The 18,458-nt window shown below is 51.7% G+C and overlaps 1 non-coding gene across 1 annotated transcript; it reads left to right on the forward strand.

The window, feature by feature from the left end:
- Nucleotides 1-12,324: 12,324 nt before the first annotated feature.
- On the forward strand, nucleotides 12,325-12,450 carry LOC139056547 (U5 spliceosomal RNA). Its single transcript, XR_011512432.1, has one exon. It is a non-coding gene; the product is annotated as a U5 spliceosomal RNA (small nuclear RNA).
- Nucleotides 12,451-18,458: the final 6,008 nt, after the last annotated feature.

Below are 18,458 nucleotides of genomic sequence, written 5' to 3' on the forward strand. Positions count from 1 at the left end.
TCCGAAGCGCCGTGGGAACGTCTTCTTCGGCTTACAGCCCGGACACGAGGCCGACCTCGGCGGGTGGGCAATTAGCCCGGGCTCCTCTGTGACGGTTTGGCTTGCAAACAATTGCTTGTTTATGGCGCCGCATGGCCTGCGGGTTCTTGGAATCCGATCGCGTCGCGCACATGTTCGAGCACTGGAAAACATGGTCCCGACGATCCCAGGCTTTTAGGTTTTGTGAATGTATTTTGTTGGGCAGTGCTTGTTGCGCCGGCTGTGCTCGAGAGCCGTTGCTCGGAACTTGCGATGTGTACAGCTGGCATGACCCTCACCCCTTTGTTGTTGTATATTGTGTATTTCGGGTGAGGATTCTGCACTGTGAACTGTACTAAAAAAAGATGTTCTTTGACTTTTGGTTGTTCGACTGGCCAATCCCGCACGCAAGTTCTGCTGAACGCAGTGATTGGTGAATGGATTGTCCAGTTGAGACGCAACCCGGCGGCAATTCGCCAGCAAAGATTGTGGGCGGAGCGTTGCGTCTACAAAATGCGGCCGCGGCGCTCCGAAGAGAGTTCTGGACCTGGCTTCGGTGCTAAGCACCATCGGCTCTGCCGAAATAGGGTCGCCCTATGTGGTCCAAACCAGTGTAGCTATTTGTAACCGATGTACTGTTGAAACTATGCAATCTTGTAACCGAACTTTGTAATTTTATCTGTAAATACAAGTTGTTGTTCGTTCGTTACTGCAGCGGCTTTGTCCTTTCGAACCTAAGTCACCCATTGAGCCACCTGTGCAGACCGTCTCTGACGGTGCGTCTCGGACGCCGACGGTGGGGGTGAATTTCTACGAACCAATCGATCGATCGTTTTGGCATCGAATTCTTACTGGCGCAGTCGACAGGATAGGTTCGGAAGACCAGCTAAACGCTATCAAGACAGCGGTACATCTGCCAGAGGCATCCCAAGAGCTAGCAGCACCTCCGGTGTCTGCAATTGGCTCAAGCCTTGGAGGAGGTAGCCCAACAGCGAGACATCGCTAGGCGACGCACCTCAGCGAGTAAGACGTCGAGGCGCCGACTGAACCACAGCAAGGAAGCAGCCCGAGCGAGAGCGGCGCAGGAAAACCTCGACCCTCGTCCACCAGTGATCCTCGTCTGAAACGTGAGTTTCCTTTCCTCTTACTGTTCAGTCACTGCGGGGCTTCGAAGCTAATCATGATGCAGAACCACAGGGACGATGAGGATGGTCAGAGGGAGAGGGGTAGCAGTGATGGTGAAAGCGAGCCCTTTCTGTCTGAGCGGGAGATGGAGTTTAGACTAAAGATGGCTCAGGAACGTCGCCAGAGCCTTGCCCTTGAACTGGAGCTCGCCAGGGCACGTACAGCATCACCGTCGAGTGGTCGGGATGGCAGTGGCCGAGCGCTTAAGAATTACAGGAACACGGAATGGCGTAAATATTCAAAATTATTAGTTGGTGCTTTCCCCAAATTTCCCACAGACGCTGAGGTCCCCATTTGGTTCGAATCTGTAGAGCACACCTTGGAGGCCTACGAGGTGCCGCGAAGCTGTTGGGGTCAGATAGTTTTTCCGCTCCTAGCGGAGCGCATTGAGTACCTGTCAACACGTCTGACTCCCGCACAGCACCGTGATTATGAAGCTTTAAAGGAAGTCGTCCTTGATGAGCTGCAGTTGTCTCCCCTTGAATATCAAAAACGTTTTTTTGGGGTACGGAAGCGGAAGACCGAGACGTGGAAGAGTTTCACGACTCGTCTTGCCAGCTACCTAAATTTTTATGTGGCATCAAGAGACGTGTCAAATTTTGCGGAGCTGCTAGAACTCTTGGTGGCTGACCAGCTGAAAACAGTGTTGTCGGAAGAGGCGCTCAGGTACGTCAGGCTACGAGAGGGTGCAGGGTGGTACAAGGCCTCGGAAATTGCTAGACTTTTGCAAACTTTTGAGGACGCTCACGGCCGTGTAGACGTACCTAAGGGGCAACCTCGGGACACCAGCACTAAGGGCCCGGAAACTACAACTGGGAACCGCAGCAGCAGCGGTTTGGTTTCGCACCAAGGGCAGAGGACAAAACCGAAATCACCGTATCCACCCGCGGGACAGCAGAGGCCAACAGTTTGCTTTGAGTGCGGGTCAGCCGGGCACATTAGGCCAAATTGTCCCCGCATCCGCGAAAGGCTGGCGCACACGGCCGCCCAGCAGGAACAACCTGAGAGGCTCACCGCGCGGGTCGCGCTAGAGAACCCAGCTGTGGGTGACCGCTTGTTGTGTGTAGCTCTCAATTGTAAGGGCCGAAAAATGAAGGCAATAGTGGATACGGGTGCCGAGATAACTGTAGTTCGCGAAAGTGCCGTACCACCGGAATTAGCACAGTCGCATGGCAGGGTAAATCTCCGCGCAGCTTTTGGCGAACGAGTTGAAGCGAAACTCGTGGCGCTACCACTGACACTAAAACAGGGCCAACCCGTGTTTTCCAAAGTGGAGGAGGCGACGCCAGTATTGTGCGCACTCACGGATAGGCTGAGCGTGAGCGCGGATTGCCTGCTCTCAGCAGACGATTGGAGCGCACTCCAGAAGAGTCGGGACGAGGCTTGCGAGCCGCCCCCCAACAAGCTCCCGCCGAGCAGCAGCGCAGATCTGTTTACAGCCGTAGGACTAGATGGTGAACGGGTTAATCCCGAACAGCCGATTATCGGTGCGAGCAGGGGCGATGCGCTGCATCCGAACGAGGAAAGGGGAGAGGAAGAATCCCCCGGTAGCTCCGATAAAGTAAGGGGTGATGCCGGGATGTTAGCGGAGGAACAAAAAAGTGACGCGACGGTCAGCAGGGTTCTCGGCAGTAGGGCCCTCCTGTCCGCAGAGAGTATGCCACATTTCGAACCACCGGAGCGAGCGTTAGTGAACGAGGTGTTCGGGACACATGCCGCCTTGTTTGCCACCGAAACGGGGATAGCGCGAGTGAGCGAGCACCGCATAGAACTGATGGAAGGAGCCGCGCCAAAGCATTGCCGCCCCAACCGCATTCCGTCGTCTCCTGAGGCCAGCGAGGCATTCGAAGGTCTCGAGAGTGCTCTGTGCAGTGCCGTCGAGCTAGCGACTCCAGACTCAAGCAAGCCGTTTTGGCTACTCGCTGATTCCTCTCCAATTGCTTGGGGTGCATGTCTAGCTCAGATGACCGACAATGGCAAAGAGTGCCACATTGCTTTTGCCAGCCACCGCTTCACGCCCACGCAGATGCTGTGGTCAACGATGGAACGCAAGGCGTTTGGCGTCATCTCGGCTATCAAAAAGTTCGACATGTGGGCCTTGGGCATGAAAATATTGGTATCCGATCATAATCCTGTGACGTACATCACTCAGTCCGCGCCTCGGAAAGCAAAATCGACACGCTGGGCTTTAGCGATGCAGCGCTATGATATAGTGGTGCGACACAGAAGGGGAATCATACATACTAACGCCGACGCACTTTCGCGTCTGACGAACCATTGCTGGGAAAAGGATGTAAAAGATAGGTAACCCGCAGTGACGGAAAGTGGAGGCGAGGGAACAAGTGTGATGTGATGTGATATGACTGCGTTAACCACACAGACGACCTTGGACGATGAACTCATGCTTCCGCATTTCTGTGTGTACCTTGTTCTTTTAGTGTGTTTGTTTTGCGAGTGTCGTTGTCTAAGCTCAATGATGTATGTTTGTATGTTTTCCCCCCAAACTAGAGGCTGACAGTGTCCTCCCGGCTCATATTTGTACGATACTGCATATTATAGTTTCATGACGCGAGCCCTGTTGCATCAGGGAAGCCTTACTATTTGTTTCGTTCGTGTATTTGCTTCGTGTGTGTTTAGGTTGTACCTATTTTACGGTGAAACTTATTCATGTGTTCACTTTCTACGGAATGCGCCGCGTAGAGTGCTCATCATATGGCGCTGGCATTTATTTGGGTTGTTTCAGTAAACGAGCCAGCTTACTTGGGCGAACCAGCGAGCCAGCTTACTGTCATGAGCGAGGCGCGGCTCACGCATTTCCTATGTGTGCGAACTCGGACCATCGTTAAAACGCGCTGCCTAAGATTGGCTGGTAACTTTTAATTGTCATGTCCAGATGCGGCGTATGTACAAGTTTACACGCAGCATGCTTTTGTTTTGGTTTGTTTTGGTTTCTGCTTCGACAACACTGTAAGCGAGTTGTTGTCTCGTCTTGGGTGGGGGGTGTAAGCCCCGCTACGGGCGGCTGCAAAACAAACCCATACGGACGGCGCGGGCCATCTGGGCAGGGGACATGCGTCTCGACGAGATTGTTTCCACACTTGAGTAATGGCTGTTAACGGTTGACCCAGAGCGGGGCCTTGTAAGCAAGCAGAGTAACGACGCCGTCGGCACCCAGGGCTGCCGCACAGTTCGGGGAGCGGAGAAGACCATCAGCGCCACATTAGCGGTCGCGCATCACAGTAAAAAAAAGGGAGCTTCGGACCCCCGTCGCATTGTGCTCCCTGGGAATCCCCACAGGCGTTTCCCTTGCGCGCGGCCGGCTGGCGGGGGTAAACTTCCCAGCTGGGATCTCCCCGACTGGGCGTCAAACGCCGTAACGGGCGGGCGCGTCTGACTTCCGCGGTGCTCTCATCGGCACCCTTGAAGAATGCTTGGTTCGGGTCTGGCCGCGGGCAACGGAGATAGCGCGGCCTCAAGCAGGCGCGCCAGCCTCATGGCCTTTTATGGATTTGCACCGCGCGCTGTCCGGTGTAGGGATTCTTTGAGCCGCAAAAGAGCCTGCGCTTTTGTCTCGGTTCCGAAGCGCCGTGGGAACGTCTTCTTCGGCTTACAGCCCGGACACGAGGCCGACCTCGGCGGGTGGGCAATTAGCCCGGGCTCCTCTGTGACGGTTTGGCTTGCAAACAATTGCTTGTTTATGGCGCCGCATGGCCTGCGGGTTCTTGGAATCCGATCGCGTCGCGCACATGTTCGAGCACTGGAAAACATGGTCCCGACGATCCCAGGCTTTTAGGTTTTGTGAATGTATTTTGTTGGGCAGTGCTTGTTGCGCCGGCTGTGCTCGAGAGCCGTTGCTCGGAACTTGCGATGTGTACAGCTGGCATGACCCTCACCCCTTTGTTGTTGTATATTGTGTATTTCGGGTGAGGATTCTGCACTGTGAACTGTACTAAAAAAAGATGTTCTTTGACTTTTGGTTGTTCGACTGGCCAATCCCGCACGCAAGTTCTGCTGAACGCAGTGATTGGTGAATGGATTGTCCAGTTGAGACGCAACCCGGCGGCAATTCGCCAGCAAAGATTGTGGGCGGAGCGTTGCGTCTACAAAATGCGGCCGCGGCGCTCCGAAGAGAGTTCTGGACCTGGCTTCGGTGCTAAGCACCATCGGCTCTGCCGAAATAGGGTCGCCCTATGTGGTCCAAACCAGTGTAGCTATTTGTAACCGATGTACTGTTGAAACTATGCAATCTTGTAACCGAACTTTGTAATTTTATCTGTAAATACAAGTTGTTGTTCGTTCGTTACTGCAGCGGCTTTGTCCTTTCGAACCTAAGTCACCCATTGAGCCACCTGTGCAGACCGTCTCTGACGGTGCGTCTCGGACGCCGACGGTGGGGGTGAATTTCTACGAACCAATCGATCGATCGTTTTGGCATCGAATTCTTACTGGCGCAGTCGACAGGATAGGTTCGGAAGACCAGCTAAACGCTATCAAGACAGCGGTACATCTGCCAGAGGCATCCCAAGAGCTAGCAGCACCTCCGGTGTCTGCAATTGGCTCAAGCCTTGGAGGAGGTAGCCCAACAGCGAGACATCGCTAGGCGACGCACCTCAGCGAGTAAGACGTCGAGGCGCCGACTGAACCACAGCAAGGAAGCAGCCCGAGCGAGAGCGGCGCAGGAAAACCTCGACCCTCGTCCACCAGTGATCCTCGTCTGAAACGTGAGTTTCCTTTCCTCTTACTGTTCAGTCACTGCGGGGCTTCGAAGCTAATCATGATGCAGAACCACAGGGACGATGAGGATGGTCAGAGGGAGAGGGGTAGCAGTGATGGTGAAAGCGAGCCCTTTCTGTCTGAGCGGGAGATGGAGTTTAGACTAAAGATGGCTCAGGAACGTCGCCAGAGCCTTGCCCTTGAACTGGAGCTCGCCAGGGCACGTACAGCATCACCGTCGAGTGGTCGGGATGGCAGTGGCCGAGCGCTTAAGAATTACAGGAACACGGAATGGCGTAAATATTCAAAATTATTAGTTGGTGCTTTCCCCAAATTTCCCACAGACGCTGAGGTCCCCATTTGGTTCGAATCTGTAGAGCACACCTTGGAGGCCTACGAGGTGCCGCGAAGCTGTTGGGGTCAGATAGTTTTTCCGCTCCTAGCGGAGCGCATTGAGTACCTGTCAACACGTCTGACTCCCGCACAGCACCGTGATTATGAAGCTTTAAAGGAAGTCGTCCTTGATGAGCTGCAGTTGTCTCCCCTTGAATATCAAAAACGTTTTTTTGGGGTACGGAAGCGGAAGACCGAGACGTGGAAGAGTTTCACGACTCGTCTTGCCAGCTACCTAAATTTTTATGTGGCATCAAGAGACGTGTCAAATTTTGCGGAGCTGCTAGAACTCTTGGTGGCTGACCAGCTGAAAACAGTGTTGTCGGAAGAGGCGCTCAGGTACGTCAGGCTACGAGAGGGTGCAGGGTGGTACAAGGCCTCGGAAATTGCTAGACTTTTGCAAACTTTTGAGGACACTCACGGCCGTGTAGACGTACCTAAGGGGCAACCTCGGGACACCAGCACTAAGGGCCCGGAAACTACAACTGGGAACCGCAGCAGCAGCGGTTTGGTTTCGCACCAAGGGCAGAGGACAAAACCGAAATCACCGTATCCACCCGCGGGACAGCAGAGGCCAACAGTTTGCTTTGAGTGCGGGTCAGCCGGGCACATTAGGCCAAATTGTCCCCGCATCCGCGAAAGGCTGGCGCACACGGCCGCCCAGCAGGAACAACCTGAGAGGCTCACCGCGCGGGTCGCGCTAGAGAACCCAGCTGTGGGTGACCGCTTGTTGTGTGTAGCTCTCAATTGTAAGGGCCGAAAAATGAAGGCAATAGTGGATACGGGTGCCGAGATAACTGTAGTTCGCGAAAGTGCCGTACCACCGGAATTAGCACAGTCGCATGGCAGGGTAAATCTCCGCGCAGCTTTTGGCGAACGAGTTGAAGCGAAACTCGTGGCGCTACCACTGACACTAAAACAGGGCCAACCCGTGTTTTCCAAAGTGGAGGAGGCGACGCCAGTATTGTGCGCACTCACGGATAGGCTGAGCGTGAGCGCGGATTGCCTGCTCTCAGCAGACGATTGGAGCGCACTCCAGAAGAGTCGGGACGAGGCTTGCGAGCCGCCCCCCAACAAGCTCCCGCCGAGCAGCAGCGCAGATCTGTTTACAGCCGTAGGACTAGATGGTGAACGGGTTAATCCCGAACAGCCGATTATCGGTGCGAGCAGGGGCGATGCGCTGCATCCGAACGAGGAAAGGGGAGAGGAAGAATCCCCCGGTAGCTCCGATAAAGTAAGGGGTGATGCCGGGATGTTAGCGGAGGAACAAAAAAGTGACGCGACGGTCAGCAGGGTTCTCGGCAGTAGGGCCCTCCTGTCCGCAGAGAGTATGTCACATTTCGAACCACCGGAGCGAGCGTTAGTGAACGAGGTGTTCGGGACACATGCCGCCTTGTTTGCCACCGAAACGGGGATAGCGCGAGTGAGCGAGCACCGCATAGAACTGATGGAAGGAGCCGCGCCAAAGCATTGCCGCCCCAACCGCATTCCGTCGTCTCCTGAGGCCAGCGAGGCATTCGAAGGTCTCGAGAGTGCTCTGTGCAGTGCCGTCGAGCTAGCGACTCCAGACTCAAGCAAGCCGTTTTGGCTACTCGCTGATTCCTCTCCAATTGCTTGGGGTGCATGTCTAGCTCAGATGACCGACAATGGCAAAGAGTGCCACATTGCTTTTGCCAGCCACCGCTTCACGCCCACGCAGATGCTGTGGTCAACGATGGAACGCAAGGCGTTTGGCGTCATCTCGGCTATCAAAAAGTTCGACATGTAGGCCTTGGGCATGAAAATATTGGTATCCGATCATAATCCTGTGACGTACATCACTCAGTCCGCGCCTCGGAAAGCAAAATCGACACGCTGGGCTTTAGCGATGCAGCGCTATGATATAGTGGTGCGACACAGAAGGGGAATCATACATACTAACGCCGACGCACTTTCGCGTCTGACGAACCATTGCTGGGAAAAGGATGTAAAAGATAGGTAACCCGCAGTGACGGAAAGTGGAGGCGAGGGAACAAGTGTGATGTGATGTGATATGACTGCGTTAACCACACAGACGACCTTGGACGATGAACTCATGCTTCCGCATTTCTGTGTGTACCTTGTTCTTTTAGTGTGTTTGTTTTGCGAGTGTCGTTGTCTAAGCTCAATGATGTATGTTTGTATGTTTTCCCCCCAAACTAGAGGCTGACAGTGTCCTCCCGGCTCATATTTGTACGATACTGCATATTATAGTTTCATGACGCGAGCCCTGTTGCATCAGGGAAGCCTTACTATTTGTTTCGTTCGTGTATTTGCTTCGTGTGTGTTTAGGTTGTACCTATTTTACGGTGAAACTTATTCATGTGTTCACTTTCTACGGAATGCGCCGCGTAGAGTGCTCATCATATGGCGCTGGCATTTATTTGGGTTGTTTCAGTAAACGAGCCAGCTTACTTGGGCGAACCAGCGAGCCAGCTTACTGTCATGAGCGAGGCGCGGCTCACGCATTTCCTATGTGTGCGAACTCGGACCATCGTTAAAACGCGCTGCCTAAGATTGGCTGGTAACTTTTAATTGTCATGTCCAGATGCGGCGTATGTACAAGTTTACACGCAGCATGCTTTTGTTTTGGTTTGTTTTGGTTTCTGCTTCGACAACACTGTAAGCGAGTTGTTGTCTCGTCTTGGGTGGGGGGTGTAAGCCCCGCTACGGGCGGCTGCAAAACAAACCCATACGGACGGCGCGGGCCATCTGGGCAGGGGACATGCGTCTCGACGAGATTGTTTCCACACTTGAGTAATGGCTGTTAACGGTTGACCCAGAGCGGGGCCTTGTAAGCAAGCAGAGTAACGACGCCGTCGGCACCCAGGGCTGCCGCACAGTTCGGGGAGCGGAGAAGACCATCAGCGCCACATTAGCGGTCGCGCATCACAGTAAAAAAAAGGGAGCTTCGGACCCCCGTCGCATTGTGCTCCCTGGGAATCCCCACAGGCGTTTCCCTTGCGCGCGGCCGGCTGGCGGGGGTAAACTTCCCAGCTGGGATCTCCCCGACTGGGCGTCAAACGCCGTAACGGGCGGGCGCGTCTGACTTCCGCGGTGCTCTCATCGGCACCCTTGAAGAATGCTTGGTTCGGGTCTGGCCGCGGGCAACGGAGATAGCGCGGCCTCAAGCAGGCGCGCCAGCCTCATGGCCTTTTATGGATTTGCACCGCGCGCTGTCCGGTGTAGGGATTCTTTGAGCCGCAAAAGAGCCTGCGCTTTTGTCTCGGTTCCGAAGCGCCGTGGGAACGTCTTCTTCGGCTTACAGCCCGGACACGAGGCCGACCTCGGCGGGTGGGCAATTAGCCCGGGCTCCTCTGTGACGGTTTGGCTTGCAAACAATTGCTTGTTTATGGCGCCGCATGGCCTGCGGGTTCTTGGAATCCGATCGCGTCGCGCACATGTTCGAGCACTGGAAAACATGGTCCCGACGATCCCAGGCTTTTAGGTTTTGTGAATGTATTTTGTTGGGCAGTGCTTGTTGCGCCGGCTGTGCTCGAGAGCCGTTGCTCGGAACTTGCGATGTGTACAGCTGGCATGACCCTCACCCCTTTGTTGTTGTATATTGTGTATTTCGGGTGAGGATTCTGCACTGTGAACTGTACTAAAAAAAGATGTTCTTTGACTTTTGGTTGTTCGACTGGCCAATCCCGCACGCAAGTTCTGCTGAACGCAGTGATTGGTGAATGGATTGTCCAGTTGAGACGCAACCCGGCGGCAATTCGCCAGCAAAGATTGTGGGCGGAGCGTTGCGTCTACAAAATGCGGCCGCGGCGCTCCGAAGAGAGTTCTGGACCTGGCTTCGGTGCTAAGCACCATCGGCTCTGCCGAAATAGGGTCGCCCTATGTGGTCCAAACCAGTGTAGCTATTTGTAACCGATGTACTGTTGAAACTATGCAATCTTGTAACCGAACTTTGTAATTTTATCTGTAAATACAAGTTGTTGTTCGTTCGTTACTGCAGCGGCTTTGTCCTTTCGAACCTAAGTCACCCATTGAGCCACCTGTGCAGACCGTCTCTGACGGTGCGTCTCGGACGCCGACGGTGGGGGTGAATTTCTACGAACCAATCGATCGATCGTTTTGGCATCGAATTCTTACTAATACAGTTTTTGTAAAGACACTTTGTAAGCGTATACAAAATTTTTAAAAGAAATATAACATCATCTGTCCTAATCAGCATGGCTTCTGGCGCCAAAGATCAACGTCTTTCGCAGTTGTTGTTCTTACACAACTCATAAATACTGCACTGCATAATAACAAACTAGCCTTAGTAGTTTACTTAGATGTATCCAAAGCTTTCGATGCGGTAGATCAGACAATACTGTGCAACAGAAATTGGAAAATTAGTGTCTGAAATGAAATATTTATAATCCAATTAAATGTTATTTTTCAAATAGGAAACAATATGTTGCTGTAAACAATCTAACCTCTCTACTACAAAACACTATTTTCTGGCTTCTGCAAGGTTCCTTGTTGGGCCTCTGTTTTCTTTATAATAACGATCTTCCGTCAGGTCTGAAGGATTCTGAACCTATTATGCATGCCGATGACATAGCATTACTTTCCACAGGCGATAATTTAGAGGAACTGAAATGTACATTTAATGAAGAACTTAGCCAAGTATCACAATGGTACATAAGTAATCAGCTGACTCTTTATAACCAGAAAATAAAGTACGCCGTGTTTCACTCGCGAATAATATAAATTATCACCACGTTGCATCAATTATTAACAACAAGAATGCGCTCAGCGTGACGCAATGCAAGTTATATCTTGGTGCTGTGTTTGAGTCTCATATGCACTGGAAGGAACAAATTATTACTGTCTGCTCCAAATGAAGTCATGGCTGTCATGTATTACTAAAAGCTGTAGAGTGCTTTGGTCTTTCGATTTCACGCGTTCTGTATTTCTCATTTGCGCTCAGCGATTTGTGCTATTGCCTACAAACGAGGGGCAAGACATACAAAACATATTGAGACCATGTTTGTCGCCTTCAATAACGTGCTATTCGTATGATAAATTATTCAAGAAATTCTCACCCATGTATGTCCTTTCTGAACAGCTACGGATGTTATCCGTATCAATTTCACATAAATTGAAGATAGCTGAAGTAGTAAATGGATTAATAAGGTCCAATAACGAGCTGCTGCTTACTATTTTCAGATTATCAATGAAACAAACAGGAGCAGCTACAAACAGCCTATTTACCTTCCCGCCTTCTCATTATACATACAGCCATAGACCTGTACAATATAAAGGAGCCAATGTGTGTAATGAAGTTCCAAACGAAGTAATGCAAAGGAATGATATTTTAGCATCGTTAAAACATCTTTTCGTCTTTACTGTGGCACTACTGGAATGAAGAAGCGTGTAAATAAGTTTACAAAAAAAGAAACAGCTTGTTTTTATTTTTGATGCCCTGTCGGTGCTTTGGTCGTTCTTTGGACTTTGGACTCTGCTTCGGTCGAATATACCACAAAGTTATATACTGAAGCTTGCCAATTTTCTTGCGTGTCACTGAAGTGTGTTGTGATTGAGCCCATTCAACAAAAAGTCTGCCAGTATTATAGTACTTGTTTAGAGTGTGGGCCCATCACTAGCCTTGAAGGCTATGGGTGGGACCAACTGCGTGTGTACTGGATTTTAGAACTAATAATAAAAAGTATCCGGTAAAAAAACAGGCCAGCGCATGCGTTTAAATCTTCGATGTTCAACACCAGATGGCGACAGCAGCGCATAAAAATGGCAGTCGTGCAGTGCAAGCAATCCGGGCTATTTTTAACACTGTTATTAGCTTTTAAACGTGAATACGGAAACATTTAAAATTTCTCTATTAACAAGTACATGTCGAAAAGACCAGGCAGGTATACACTTGCTAAAGAATAACATGAGTTGAGGTTTCAGCATGCAAATTTGAGAATAGCTTGAAGGTTCGCTTGGCCAAGTAAGTGACACCATTTAGCAGACCAGTCTCGCACAGCATAGGTAATTTCATCGCTCAGGTCTCTCCTCAAATCCACGTATAAATCTTTCGCCTTTTACTAAAGATTACCGTGGGGAGGGACACTCCAATGAGCCTATAGGCAAATTTTTGAGAGGCCTTGCCCGTTTGGGCAGGGCCTACCATTCCAATCAAAAGAAAGATTTACGTTGTTGATTGGCGCGATATCGATGAGCAAGCGTATCTGGTGTTGCCGCAGTGGCAGTCCGAGCGCAGTTACCGCTCCTGTGCATCATCGCGCAATAATAGCGTTACTGTCAGAAAAGTCTAACCTGCGCCTGCGCGCGCCGTTGTCGGCGTACGGATCCGTAACAGCGTGGCGTATAGGCGTAAGCTGTTCGAAAGAGCATTAATACGTTCGGAGAAAGCTTTTTAAACAGAAGCAACTCGCGCCCCGATACCTCAACTACTAACTAGATCCCATCCTGTGCCATATTACTTAAGCTGCGCAGGCTGGTCCTTGCGGCGAGTTGATTGCAGACCATTAATCCATTATTGTTCCTATTGAGAAACACTACATTCGGTACATAGTAAAACACTGAGTAAGATAGACTAGGTCCTGCTGCGTGAAATATTAGAACGAACAGATTTCATTACGGCATATGATAAACACGTTGATACCGAGTACATGAAATTTCTAGATACACTTAAAAATGCCGTTAAACGGCGGTCTGTGACGACCCATAAAAATACATCTACCCAAAGTGTCCTTGGATGAACACTGAAATATTAACATTGTAAAAACATAAATGGTACCACAAATGGTAACAGTTCACATCAAACGAATCTTACCTAACTCAATTTAAACGCTATCTAAAGCTATCTATGTTCTCTATGAGGAAAAGGAAAAAAACATGTTATTCATCTCTCGTGAAGCAGGCGCATGTAAATACAAAAAAAACATTGGGACACGGTAAATTACGCAATCGGCTTAGGATCGAACATCTCTACTTTCCCTGAAACTGTTGACGAAGGTACAGTTGAATCATTTGGTACCTATTTTGCCTCCGTAGAGCCTAAGGTAGCTGCACAAGTACATGCTGATGTTCCTTCAGTGAAAATGGCAGAGCGTGACAACAACACTTTTGCATTGCCTCACATAGAAATTGAAGAATTAGTTACAACAGTAAACAACCCTTCAGTCTCTAAGGCGGCAGAACCTGATTGATGCATTACCTGTTAGGCTGATAAAAAACAACTTTGATATGCTGGGAATCTATCTACTGCATATCTTAAACCATACGTTGGAAAATGGAGTGTATCCTGATCAACTGCAGGTCAAGAAGGTCATATCCATCTTTAATAGCGGTGAGCGATCCGACATAGAAAAGTACAGGCCTATATCGCTGCTAAATGCAATCAATACTGTAAGCCCCGCTACGGGCGGCTGCAAAACAAACCCATACGGACGGCGCGGGCCATCTGGGCAGGGGACATGCGTCTCGACGAGATTGTTTCCACACTTGAGTAATGGCTGTTAACGGTTGACCCAGAGCGGGGCCTTGTAAGCAAGCAGAGTAACGACGCCGTCGGCACCCAGGGCTGCCGCACAGTTCGGGGAGCGGAGAAGACCATCAGCGCCACATTAGCGGTCGCGCATCACAGTAAAAAAAAGGGAGCTTCGGACCCCCGTCGCATTGTGCTCCCTGGGAATCCCCACAGGCGTTTCCCTTGCGCGCGGCCGGCTGGCGGGGGTAAACTTCCCAGCTGGGATCTCCCCGACTGGGCGTCAAACGCCGTAACGGGCGGGCGCGTCTGACTTCCGCGGTGCTCTCATCGGCACCCTTGAAGAATGCTTGGTTCGGGTCTGGCCGCGGGCAACGGAGATAGCGCGGCCTCAAGCAGGCGCGCCAGCCTCATGGCCTTTTATGGATTTGCACCGCGCGCTGTCCGGTGTAGGGATTCTTTGAGCCGCAAAAGAGCCTGCGCTTTTGTCTCGGTTCCGAAGCGCCGTGGGAACGTCTTCTTCGGCTTACAGCCCGGACACGAGGCCGACCTCGGCGGGTGGGCAATTAGCCCGGGCTCCTCTGTGACGGTTTGGCTTGCAAACAATTGCTTGTTTATGGCGCCGCATGGCCTGCGGGTTCTTGGAATCCGATCGCGTCGCGCACATGTTCGAGCACTGGAAAACATGGTCCCGACGATCCCAGGCTTTTAGGTTTTGTGAATGTATTTTGTTGGGCAGTGCTTGTTGCGCCGGCTGTGCTCGAGAGCCGTTGCTCGGAACTTGCGATGTGTACAGCTGGCATGACCCTCACCCCTTTGTTGTTGTATATTGTGTATTTCGGGTGAGGATTCTGCACTGTGAACTGTACTAAAAAAAGATGTTCTTTGACTTTTGGTTGTTCGACTGGCCAATCCCGCACGCAAGTTCTGCTGAACGCAGTGATTGGTGAATGGATTGTCCAGTTGAGACGCAACCCGGCGGCAATTCGCCAGCAAAGATTGTGGGCGGAGCGTTGCGTCTACAAAATGCGGCCGCGGCGCTCCGAAGAGAGTTCTGGACCTGGCTTCGGTGCTAAGCACCATCGGCTCTGCCGAAATAGGGTCGCCCTATGTGGTCCAAACCAGTGTAGCTATTTGTAACCGATGTACTGTTGAAACTATGCAATCTTGTAACCGAACTTTGTAATTTTATCTGTAAATACAAGTTGTTGTTCGTTCGTTACTGCAGCGGCTTTGTCCTTTCGAACCTAAGTCACCCACTGAGCCACCTGTGCAGACCGTCTCTGACGGTGCGTCTCGGACGCCGACGGTGGGGGTGAATTTCTACGAACCAATCGATCGATCGTTTTGGCATCGAATTCTTACTGGCGCAGTCGACAGGATAGGTTCGGAAGACCAGCTAAACGCTATCAAGACAGCGGTACATCTGCCAGAGGCATCCCAAGAGCTAGCAGCACCTCCGGTGTCTGCAATTGGCTCAAGCCTTGGAGGAGGTAGCCCAACAGCGAGACATCGCTAGGCGACGCACCTCAGCGAGTAAGACGTCGAGGCGCCGACTGAACCACAGCAAGGAAGCAGCCCGAGCGAGAGCGGCGCAGGAAAACCTCGACCCTCGTCCACCAGTGATCCTCGTCTGAAACGTGAGTTTCCTTTCCTCTTACTGTTCAGTCACTGCGGGGCTTCGAAGCTAATCATGATGCAGAACCACAGGGACGATGAGGATGGTCAGAGGGAGAGGGGTAGCAGTGATGGTGAAAGCGAGCCCTTTCTGTCTGAGCGGGAGATGGAGTTTAGACTAAAGATGGCTCAGGAACGTCGCCAGAGCCTTGCCCTTGAACTGGAGCTCGCCAGGGCACGTACAGCATCACCGTCGAGTGGTCGGGATGGCAGTGGCCGAGCGCTTGAGAATTACAGGAACACGGAATGGCGTAAATATTCAAAATTATTAGTTGGTGCTTTCCCCAAATTTCCCACAGACGCTGAGGTCCCCATTTGGTTCGAATCTGTAGAGCACACCTTGGAGGCCTACGAGGTGCCGCGAAGCTGTTGGGGTCAGATAGTTTTTCCGCTCCTAGCGGAGCGCATTGAGTACCTGTCAACACGTCTGACTCCCGCACAGCACCGTGATTATGAAGCTTTAAAGGAAGTCGTCCTTGATGAGCTGCAGTTGTCTCCCCTTGAATATCAAAAACGTTTTTTTGGGGTACGGAAGCGGAAGACCGAGACGTGGAAGAGTTTCACGACTCGTCTTGCCAGCTACCTAAATTTTTATGTGGCATCAAGAGACGTGTCAAATTTTGCGGAGCTGCTAGAACTCTTGGTGGCTGACCAGCTGAAAACAGTGTTGTCGGAAGAGGCGCTCAGGTACGTCAGGCTACGAGAGGGTGCAGGGTGGTACAAGGCCTCGGAAATTGCTAGACTTTTGCAAACTTTTGAGGACGCTCACGGCCGTGTAGACGTACCTAAGGGGCAACCTCGGGACACCAGCACTAAGGGCCCGGAAACTACAACTGGGAACCGCAGCAGCAGCGGTTTGGTTTCGCACCAAGGGCAGAGGACAAAACCGAAATCACCGTATCCACCCGCGGGACAGCAGAGGCCAACAGTTTGCTTTGAGTGCGGGTCAGCCGGGCACATTAGGCCAAATTGTCCCCGCATCCGCGAAAGGCTGGCGCACACGGCCGCCCAGCAGGAACAACCTGAGAGGCTCACCGCGCGGGTCGCGCTAGAGAACCCAGCTGTGGGTGACCGCTTGTTGTGTGTAGCTCTCAATTGTAAGGGCCGAAAAATGAAGGCAATAGTGGATACGGGTGCCGAGATAACTGTAGTTCGCGAAAGTGCCGTACCACCGGAATTAGCACAGTCGCATGGCAGGGTAAATCTCCGCGCAGCTTTTGGCGAACGAGTTGAAGCGAAACTCGTGGCGCTACCACTGACACTAAAACAGGGCCAACCCGTGTTTTCCAAAGTGGAGGAGGCGACGCCAGTATTGTGCGCACTCACGGATAGGCTGAGCGTGAGCGCGGATTGCCTGCTCTCAGCAGACGATTGGAGCGCACTCCAGAAGAGTCGGGACGAGGCTTGCGAGCCGCCCCCCAACAAGCTCCCGCCGAGCAGCAGCGCAGATCTGTTTACAGCCGTAGGACTAGATGGTGAACGGGTTAATCCCGAACAGCCGATTATCGGTGCGAGCAGGGGCGATGCGCTGCATCCGAACGAGGAAAGGGGAGAGGAAGAATCCCCCGGTAGCTCCGATAAAGTAAGGGGTGATGCCGGGATGTTAGCGGAGGAACAAAAAAGTGACGCGACGGTCAGCAGGGTTCTCGGCAGTAGGGCCCTCCTGTCCGCAGAGAGTATGCCACATTTCGAACCACCGGAGCGAGCGTTAGTGAACGAGGTGTTCGGGACACATGCCGCCTTGTTTGCCACCGAAACGGGGATAGCGCGAGTGAGCGAGCACCGCATAGAACTGATGGAAGGAGCCGCGCCAAAGCATTGCCGCCCCAACCGCATTCCGTCGTCTCCTGAGGCCAGCGAGGCATTCGAAGGTCTCGAGAGTGCTCTGTGCAGTGCCGTCGAGCTAGCGACTCCAGACTCAAGCAAGCCGTTTTGGCTACTCGCTGATTCCTCTCCAATTGCTTGGGGTGCATGTCTAGCTCAGATGACCGACAATGGCAAAGAGTGCCACATTGCTTTTGCCAGCCACCGCTTCACGCCCACGCAGATGCTGTGGTCAACGATGGAACGCAAGGCGTTTGGCGTCATCTCGGCTATCAAAAAGTTCGACATGTGGGCCTTGGGCATGAAAATATTGGTATCCGATCATAATCCTGTGACGTACATCACTCAGTCCGCGCCTCGGAAAGCAAAATCGACACGCTGGGCTTTAGCGATGCAGCGCTATGATATAGTGGTGCGACACAGAAGGGGAATCATACATACTAACGCCGACGCACTTTCGCGTCTGACGAACCATTGCTGGGAAAAGGATGTAAAAGATAGGTAACCCGCAGTGACGGAAAGTGGAGGCGAGGGAACAAGTGTGATGTGATGTGATATGACTGCGTTAACCACACAGACGACCTTGGACGATGAACTCATGCTTCCGCATTTCTGTGTGTACCTTGTTCTTTTAGTGTGTTTGTTTTGCGAGTGTCGTTGTCTAAGCTCAATGATGTATGTTTGTATGTTTTCCCCCCAAACTAGAGGCTGACAGTGTCCTCCCGGCTCATATTTGTACGATACTGCATATTATAGTTTCATGACGCGAGCCCTGTTGCATCAGGGAAGCCTTACTATTTGTTTCGTTCGTGTATTTGCTTCGTGTGTGTTTAGGTTGTACCTATTTTACGGTGAAACTTATTCATGTGTTCACTTTCTACGGAATGCGCCGCGTAGAGTGCTCATCATATGGCGCTGGCATTTATTTGGGTTGTTTCAGTAAACGAGCCAGCTTACTTGGGCGAACCAGCGAGCCAGCTTACTGTCATGAGCGAGGCGCGGCTCACGCATTTCCTATGTGTGCGAACTCGGACCATCGTTAAAACGCGCTGCCTAAGATTGGCTGGTAACTTTTAATTGTCATGTCCAGATGCGGCGTATGTACAAGTTTACACGCAGCATGCTTTTGTTTTGGTTTGTTTTGGTTTCTGCTTCGACAACACTGTAAGCGAGTTGTTGT

This window comes from Dermacentor albipictus, chromosome 2 (assembly GCF_038994185.2).
Source record: "Dermacentor albipictus isolate Rhodes 1998 colony chromosome 2, USDA_Dalb.pri_finalv2, whole genome shotgun sequence".
Taxonomy (NCBI): Eukaryota; Metazoa; Arthropoda; class Arachnida; order Ixodida; family Ixodidae; genus Dermacentor; species Dermacentor albipictus.